The sequence below is a fragment of the Leopardus geoffroyi genome, chromosome B1 (genome assembly GCF_018350155.1).
Source record: "Leopardus geoffroyi isolate Oge1 chromosome B1, O.geoffroyi_Oge1_pat1.0, whole genome shotgun sequence".
Lineage (NCBI taxonomy): Eukaryota > Metazoa > Chordata > Mammalia > Carnivora > Felidae > Leopardus > Leopardus geoffroyi.
Window position 1 is genome coordinate 105915990 of NC_059327.1, and position 9685 is coordinate 105925674.

Here is a 9685-nt window from a genome sequence, read left to right on the forward strand (position 1 = left end):
ATCAAAGTAAAATGTCAAAGAAGAGATATAAGTCAAAGGAAGATTTGTTAAATATAATGGATACAGGATTTGCAGAGTTCGATACTAATTTTTTTCCCTCATTCACAGCTTTTCCAAATGACAGAAAGAAATGGCAAATAGCTGCCAGGCAGAGATCAAATCCATGGCACTTTCAGGAAAATATGATCTAAAGATAAAGCCAAGGTTGTAGTGATACGATTTTTTTTTTTACATTTTCAGAAAAGTCTAACACTGTTGCTCTAAGAACATTTTGTCATAAAAACACACTAAGGATCTTAAGAATATGGCTCACAGATCCTCTTCCTTTAAACTATACATTTTGTTAAGAACCTTAAGGAGTTGTCCCTTAACCATCTCAGTATATTCCAAAGGAAGAGAAGAATTTATCTTAAAGAGATTTGTGCGTGTGGCATTTAAATAATGAAATGAACACTAATAAAATTCATATGAGACTCACAAAGTTTTGAAGATACTTATACTATGAGAAATACTTTCAGTTTCAATGCAAAAGGACAGAGACAACACAAAATGAAAACAGGCGCGTGGACTCCCTTACTACTATGGACAAGAACATGATGAAAAGACTTCCCAGCTGCAAACGCCTGTCCTTTTTATATGGGGGAGAAAAAGGACAATACATAGGATGGAATCTAGAATCCAAGGGACTGAACAAGGAAACAAGAATTACTGCCGGGGAATAGGGATCATTTCTAAAGAATTGGCAACATGTGTCTGGCCAAGTATCAGAATTGTTATGCAACAATGATAGCCGGGTGCTCCCTTTTTCTCTTTTTTGAAAATGAAGGTCTAGAGAGGTTATCTGTCTCACTGTACTGTGGGTGTATGAAGAGGGGGAGTAGGGAGAGAGATAACTTGTCTCTTTAGTTAATAGATCTTCAGTTGAAAGGAACTGTTTCCTTTCCAAGTAATTGTATTCCAGTAATCATACCCGAAGTGCTTTTTCTATATTTGCAAGCTGAATTTGTACTGTTATGATACTAGTTAGAGTCTTTAGAAGATGAAGGGATTTTTGAACACAGAGAATCCAGAATTATTAGGGATCAGTGGATAAACTGTGGTGGTCACCCTCTGACATGGTCCCCAGGGATGCTCTCCTGCTGGTATTCAAATCCTTGTTTAGCACCCTTCCACATGAGATCAGGGCTGGCCCTATGTGCCCCACAGAATATAGCACAAGGGATTTTGCATTACTTGTATAGGTAGTTATAAAAGACACGTTAATATCTGTGTTTGGACTTTGGACTGTTTGATCATGGGAAAGCCAGCTATCATGCCATGAAGACACTCATTCTGCCCTAAGGAGAGGTCTATCTGGAGAGAAACTCAGGATCCCAACTATCAGCTACTACCAATGTGATATGTATGATCCACCTTGGAAGACGATTTTCCAATCCCAGTTATTCAGAGCACGGCAGCACAGATGGCAACTTACTGCCGTCTCATGAGAAATGTCAAGTTTAAACACATCAGTGAGGCCACTCCTAATTTTCTGACACACAGAAACAGTAAGAGATAATGGTTATTGTTTTAAGATAAATTTTAGAATGAATTTTTGCAGGAATAGATAATATCCTACTGAAGTATACCTGATCCCAATTCACACATTTTACATTTCAAAAAGGTAAATATATTTGTTTACCATCATCTTCAGATATGGGAAAGAAATTAGGTATCAGGCAACATATAGACAAATTCCTAAGGATGTTGATCTAGACTTTGAATAGGGAAAGTGGGAATTGAAAAAAGTTTTGGCTAAAATAACTAGTGTTACAATCACCAATTTATATTGGTCATATAAGTTGGTTAAAAAATAACTTGTAATTCCTGGTATTAGTTAAACTTCATGTTCCTCAGGAAAATGAAGCATGTAAGTTCAAAAGTGAATTATCTCTTTGTTATTAGAGTATCACAGAAAATAAGTCACTGGAAGAAAGCCCCAGCGTCAGATGTAATTAATAAACTTAGTGGAGAGTATCCAGTATTCTAGTAAGCAAGTGTTGCATATGTGGGTGAAGGTTGGCAGTAGAGGACTGAGTTCTGGTCATGAGGTGGAGCAATTTGCTTGAGCACATGCTATCTTGAGGTTTTGAATGGGGTCCTGAGATCTAGTCAACCTCACTATTCTTTCCCTGGAGAAGAGTATTGTGAAAATCATGATGTTTGTCCTCTTAAAAATTTTATATAACTTTAGGGATTACATATTCTTTTAGGATTATAAGGACCTTTGACTTGATGTGCTTCATATTTAAAACTGTGTCAGATTTCCTCAACTCTCCCTCTTAACTGTTTTATATACCTTTTGTGCTGATGTATAGTTATGTTAGTAGGAACGTGAGAAACAATGTTTAAGATATAGAGAGAGCAGATTTGTTAACAATTGCTAGAGAAGACTTTAGCATAAAATTTAAAGAGAAATTTCATCAACCTTACCGTCTATATTTCACTAAATTTCATTCATAATGAGTCTCTACTTAGTTGGTAATATGACTTTGTCAGTCCATGAATGTTTAATAGAGGAAGAGTTGTCATATTATATATATTTTTTTGTACCAGTTAAATATACAGTTGCATGTTTGTACAACAGGAATTGGTTAACTATTCAGCATCTTCTTTATGGCAGAAACTATAGTTACATTATTTTGTTCTTTATTTACAATAACCTGACAGTGTGGGTTAGCATTTCTATTAGAAAAAAAAAATAAAGAAACTTACACTGTTCCTTAAACTGCTCTTAAAGGACAGTGAGTTGGCATAAATCACAAAATGTAAGCGTAGGGATTCTGACTCATCTTTCTTATTCCCAAGTGGGGCTGATTCCCTGGTACCACAGTACCTTCAATTTACAAACCGGACCTTGTGAATATGTCCTTGAAAATACATCTTGTTTTGCTTGATTATAGTACATTTATCTTTGTTGATTTATGGTTTACTGAATTCTAGTTTTGTGTTTGTGTGTCAAATTTCATTTAAGTTCTTTTTTAAAATCTAATTTTCTCTGGTGTGTCATTATGAGTTCTTGAATTTTAAATGTTTTTAATGTTTTTATTTATTTTTGAGACAGGGAGAGACAGAGCATGAGCGGGGGAGGGTCAGAGAGAGGGAGACACAGAATCTGAAACAGGCTCCAGGCTCTGAGCTGTCAGCACAGAGCCCGACGCGGGGCTCAAACTCAAGGACCGTGAGATCATGACCTGAGCTGAAGTCGGATGCTTAACCGACTGAGCCACCCAGGCGTCCCCATGAGTGCTTGAATTTTAGAAACCATAGACAATCTCCCATAATCCATATAGAAGCCATTTTATGTTTCTTTCTCCCACTGAAATAAGAACAATGTTGTATTTGATTTTATAATATGGTTCTATATTCTGCAGATTCAAAACTTGTACTATGCTTGAGCACTTAAAACCCGAATATACTAGATTAAAATTGCACAGTGTCTCTATGAGGATCTGTGTTTAAAATTCTTTCAAGCAGTCTAACACTTTTAACACTTTCTATTTTAAAACAAAACTTTGCAAATTTGAGGTAATACAATGTTTCAACTAATCTAATAAAGAATGAACAAGATATTTCTATAGAGTTAGCTCAGAGAGTACTAAATATTTAGCTTGTGTTAGCAGATACATTTGAACTTGAAAAAGAATAATAGTATAAAGTATATTTATGTGCAATTTGGAAGTCTTTCTAAACCTAGATTTAATATGCTCATTGACATTTGCATAGGTAAATGTTTACACAAAGAACTGACAGAAAATTTGGAAGGATTGAAAGATTGAAGAGAAATATGTCATGTTTAGGGATGAGATCCAGACCCTGAATTTTTAAAAACATCCTCATGAAATAATTGAAACAGAAGGTTGAACATTTCCAAGCCACCTTTCATTCAATCACAGTAACTTAGAAATGACTGGCTTTACCAAGCTTGACATTAATTTTACTTTTGAACCTTGTCAATTTCCACATATTCCTTTGGTATTATCAAAATAGGAAAAAAAAAGTCTTAGAAACATGACAGGAGCCATATAGTTATAGCCTTTTATAAGTCACATCTTATCAATCCATCCAAGTTGATGGTTAGCATTGTCATCTCATTTCTAGCCAGTAGTTCACTTTTATGATTAAAATTGAAAATGACCCATATTACTCATTTAAAAACTATAAAGTTAAATTTATTTTTCTCTATTTCATACAGTACTGCTTATTCAAACTTCCCCATTGCTATGGTCATTAAGTTCATCCAGATCACTTCATTCTTCCTATAACATAATTTGTTTTAATTTCCATCCCCTACCTCCTATGTTTCATCCTGCACAATGTAGAGACATCAGCCTTCATAAAATACCAATTTCACTCACCTGCAAGAAATCTGGGAAAGGTTCTTTTTTTTTTTTTTTAATTTTTTTTTTCAACGTTTATTCATTTTTGGGACAGAGAGAGACAGAGCATGAACGGGGGAGGGGCAGAGAGAAAGGGAGACACAGAATCGGAAACAGGCTCCAGGCTCTGAGCCATCAGCCCAGAGCCTGATGCGGGGCTCGAACTCACGGGCCGTGATATCGTGACCTGGCTGAAGTCGGACGCCTAACCGACTGCGCCACCCAGGCGCCCCTGGGAAAGGTTCTATAATTGATATGTAGTGTACCAAACTGCAGGAAGTAATGCAGCCATTTTAAATATGGCTGCACTGGATGGTCGGTGGGCCTCTACTGCCTGGCGATCTGGTCTCAGATCACTTCCTTTCTTCTTTTTACAGCAGTAAAAAAAGTTAGTCAACTTTTGCAGTACAGGGTCGATGAAGTAACAAATATACCCACAGTGTTCTCCAAAGCAGTGGCACCAGGGAATTTTCCTTTTTATGAAGGGTGTTTTCAAATCAAATGCTGTGAGTTAGGTACTTTTGTCAGGTTTTCAGCCATTCAGAAGATGGTTCATGAGGACACTGAAAATAGCATTTGGAGGTTTCTATCTCAACATTAGATTTTTCTACTTGCACAAAATATTCTGCTGGGACCTGATTCTTCTGAGCCCCAAGTAAATTATGGGTGGAAATAATTTGAACAAATGTCTCCTAGCATTGGAGGAAAAAAACAAACCATAGAAAAATACCTCAAGAGAAAATCATTTCAATGACTTGCCAGATACGAAGAATGAAGCTATTATGTCTTAAGCTAGCATTTAAGGCCTTCCGCTGTCTGGCCATAAATTGTTTATTTCACTCCTACAATCCTATTACTTGAAGCCAAGTACCATCCATATTAATTCTCCAAATGTGCACTCCTCACCATATCTGAGACTGTTCAATCTAAGAAACCAATTGATATTTGTTTAAACAGAGCTCTGGCTTAAAGTGCATTTCATTTCGGCAGCCCATAGCCATTAAAAATGATGGCTCTTTTATGAAAACACCATTCTTTTTTGCACCTTCTGTGGAAAACTTCAGCCCAGAGTTATGTTTCCTTACTCACATGGTCCATGGAAATTATTGAGCATCTTTCACACTTAGCATTTATTGCTTCTTGTCTTTTATTATTAGTTATCTTTCCAAAGGTTTATGTGTTGCCTTTCCATTTAGAGTTTAAAATCAAATGAGGATAAAAACTACCATGCACTGTAGTGAATCCTTCATAAACCTTAGCATAGTTCTTAACACAAAGTAAATATGTAGGTAATAATTTAAAACTATCCATTACTAATTACATTTGTGATGTTCCTGTAACTAAAAACCAATCAAGTTTCTAATATGTCATATTAGAACCAAAATAACACAAAATGTTTTATTTATATGTGAATATAAAAGTAGGATAATTTTGATTTAGTAGTAAATAGGATATTTGGGAAATAGGATGTTTTAATAGTAAATAGGATGTTTGAGAAATTGGTATTTTAGCCCAATTTTATAGGGTTGAAATATTTTTTCTATATATAAAATCTATGTATGAACATATAGTAATGTTCAGAGTTCTTTAGCATCTTTTAATCATGAGTTCTGTTTAAGGACTTATTTAGAACAGTGGTACTCTTTATGCTGTGAAATTCTCATGTGTCAAACTGATAAGTACCCAAATCATTGTGGGTAAATATCCAGTAGTGTCATTCCTGGTACTTAGGGTAGTTCTATTTTTAATTTTTGAGGAACCTATATACTGTCCTCTACAGTGACTGCACCAGTTTGCATTCCCACCAATAGTACATGAGGGTTCCTTATTCTCCACATTTTTGCCAACACTTGTTGTTTCTTGAGTTTTTGATTTTTGACATTCTGACAGGTGTGAGGTGATATATCTTGTTGAGGTTTAGATTTGCATTTCCCTGATGATTAATGATGTTGAGCGTATTTTCATAAGTCTCTTGGCCATCTGGATGTCTTCTCTGGAGAAATGTCTGCTCATGTCTTCTGGCTATGTTTTAAATTGGATTATTTGTTGTTTTTTGTTTTTGTTTTGTTTTGTTTGTTTTTGTTTTTTGGTGTTGAGTTATATCAGTTCTGTATACATTTTGGATACTAACCCTTTATTGGATATGTCATTTGCAAGTATCTTCTCCCATTCAGTAGGCTTTCTTTTAGTTTTGTAGATTATTTCCTTCACTGTGCAGAAGTTTTTATTTTTATGTCGTCCCAATAGTTTATTTATGCTTTTGTTTCCCTTGCCTCAGGAGACATATATAGAAGGATGTTGCTACAACCAATGTCAGAGAAATTACTGACTGTGCTTTCTCCTAGGATTTTTATGGTTTCAGGTCTCACATGTAGGTCCTTAATCCATTTTGAGTTTATTTTTGTGTATGGTATAAGAAAGTGGTCCAGTTTTATTCTTTTGCATATAGCTGTCCAGTTTTTTCAACATCATTTTTTTCAAGAGACTGTCTTTTTTCCATTGCACATTCTTGCTTCCTTTGTTGAAGATTAATTGAGTGTATATTGTGGGTTTATATCTGGGCTTCCTATTTTGTTCCATTGATCTACATGTCTATTTTTATACCAGTCCCAAACTGCTTTGATTATTACAGCATTGTAATACAGTTTGAAGTCTGGAATTGTGATACCTCCAGTTTTGCTATTTCTTTTCAAGATTGCTTTGGCTATTCAGAGTCTTTTGTTGTTTCATACCAATTTTAGGAGTGTTTGTTCTAGTTCTGTGAAAAGTGCTGTTGGTGTTTTGATAGGGATTGCATTAAATCTGTAGATTGCTTTGGGTAATATGGATACTTTAACAATATTTTTTCTCCCTATCTATGAACATGGAATGTCTTTCCAATTCTTTGTGTCATCTTCAATTTCTCTCAGTATTTTATAGTTTACAGAGTATAGGTCTTTAACCTCTTTGGTTACATTTACTCCTATGTACATTATTATTTTGGGTGCAATTGTAAATGGGACTGTTTTCTTAATTTCTCTTTCTTCTTAATTATTAGTGTATAGAAAGGCAACAGATTTCTGTACATTGATTTTGTATCCTGCCAAATGTACATTCTTACCTTTGCACTTATCTCACATTTTAAGTTGACTCCATTACATAAAAAAGAACCTAAACTCTATTGCTGAAGTCAAGAACCTCAAGCAAGTTTAATGAAATTAACTATACCCAGGGTCCTAAGCTGTCTTCCTTTAAAATTGCCATCTGAAGATTGAGTTTCTCACTATGTAGATCCCTGAATCTTTATAATCCCAACATTCCTTCCATGTAGAACTCAATAGTGGAGTCAGACTATATGTCCTATGTAAATGGTGAGTTGTCTATGTTTTCTCCTGTTGGAAATAATTTTTACTAGATTATTATGTACTCATAGACTCTATTATTATTACCCATGTATTTATGTGACAAATATGGACATACCTTGGAAATATCATAGATTCAATTCCAGACCATGGAAATAAGGTAAATATTGCAATAAAGCAAGTCAAATGAATTTTTGATTTCCAAACACATACAAAAATTATGTTTATAGTGCTCTGTAGTCTTTTTTTCTATAGTCTTTTTAGGGTGCAGTGCACCATGTCAAAAAATGTACATGCTTTAATTAAAAAATATTTTATTACTAAAAAGTGCTAACTATTATCTAAGCTTTTGGCAAGTCATAATCTTTTTGTGGGTGGAGTAGCTACTTAGTGTTGATGACTCTGACTCATCAGGATGGTAGTTGCTGAAGATTGGGTGACTGGCAATTTCTTAAAATAAGATGACAATGGAGTTTACTACATCTATTAACTCCTTTCATGAATGATTTCTCTGTAGCATGATATACTGTTTGATAGCATTTTACCAGAGTAGCACTTCTTCTCAAGACATGTTACTGCTTTATAAACAAAGTTTACATAATAATCTAAATTTTTCGATGTCACTTTAACAATCTTCACAGCATCTTCACCAAAAGTAGATTCTGCTCAAGAAATTGCTTTCTTTGCTTTTACATAGGAAGCCACTCCTCCTCTGTTCAAGTTTTACCATGAGATTCCAGCAATTCAGTCACATGTTTAGACCCCACTTCTCATTCTAGTTCTCTTGCTATTTCTACCACACCTGTAGTTACTTCCTCCACAGATGCTTTGGACCCCTCAAAGTCATCCATGAGGGTTGGAATTAACATCTTCCAAACTCCTGTTAGTATTGACATTTTGACTTCTCCCTATGAATTACAAATGTTCTTTTTAAAGTTTTTTTTTTGAGAGGCAGAGAGAGAATATGGGGGAGGGGCAGAGGGAGAAGGAGAGAGAGAATCTTAAGGTGGCTCAGTGCCTAGCATAGAGCTGAACATGGGACTTGATCTCAACACCATGAGATCATGACCTGAGCCGAAATCAAGAGTTGGATGTTTAGGGGCGCCTGGGTGGCGCAGTCGGTTAAGCGTCCGACTTCAGCCAGGTCACGATCTCGCGGTCCGTGAGTTCGAGCCCCGCGTCGGGCTCTGGGCTGACGGCTCAGAGCCTGGAGCCTGTTTCCGATTCTGTGTCTCCCTCTCTCTCTGCCCCTCCCCCGTTCATGCTCTGTCTCTCTCTGTCCCAAAAATAAATAAACGTTGAAAAAAAAATTAAAAAAAAAAAAAAGAGTTGGATGTTTAACTGACTAAGGCATCCAGGTGCTCTTTAATCACAAATGTTCTTACTGGCATCTTAATGCATCCCTTCCAGAACGTTTTCCACTTATTTTTCCCAGATCCATCAGAAAGATCACTATGTATGGCAGTGGTAGGTCTATGAAACATATTTCTTAAATGATGAAACCTGAAAATCAAAATGACTCCTAAATCCATGGGCTTAAGAATGTATGTTGAATTAGTAGTCATGCAAATAATAGTCATCTCATTGTACGTCTCCATCAGGTGTTGGGTGACCATGTGCATTGTCAATGAGCATTAATCTTTTGAAAGGAATCTTTTTTTTTCTGAGAAGACCTCAATAGTAAGATTAAAATATTCAGTAAACCATGTTGTTAACAAATATGCTGTCATCTAGGCTTTGTTGTTTCATTTATAGAGCACAGGCAGAGGAGATTTAACATAATTCTTAATGGCCCTAGGATTTTGGGAGAGGTACATGAATATTACCCTTAACTTAAAGTCACCAGCTGCATTAGCTCCTAGCAGGTGAATCAGCTGTGGTTTGAAGGTAGGCACTGACTTCTCCTCTCTTGCTGTGACGTTCCTA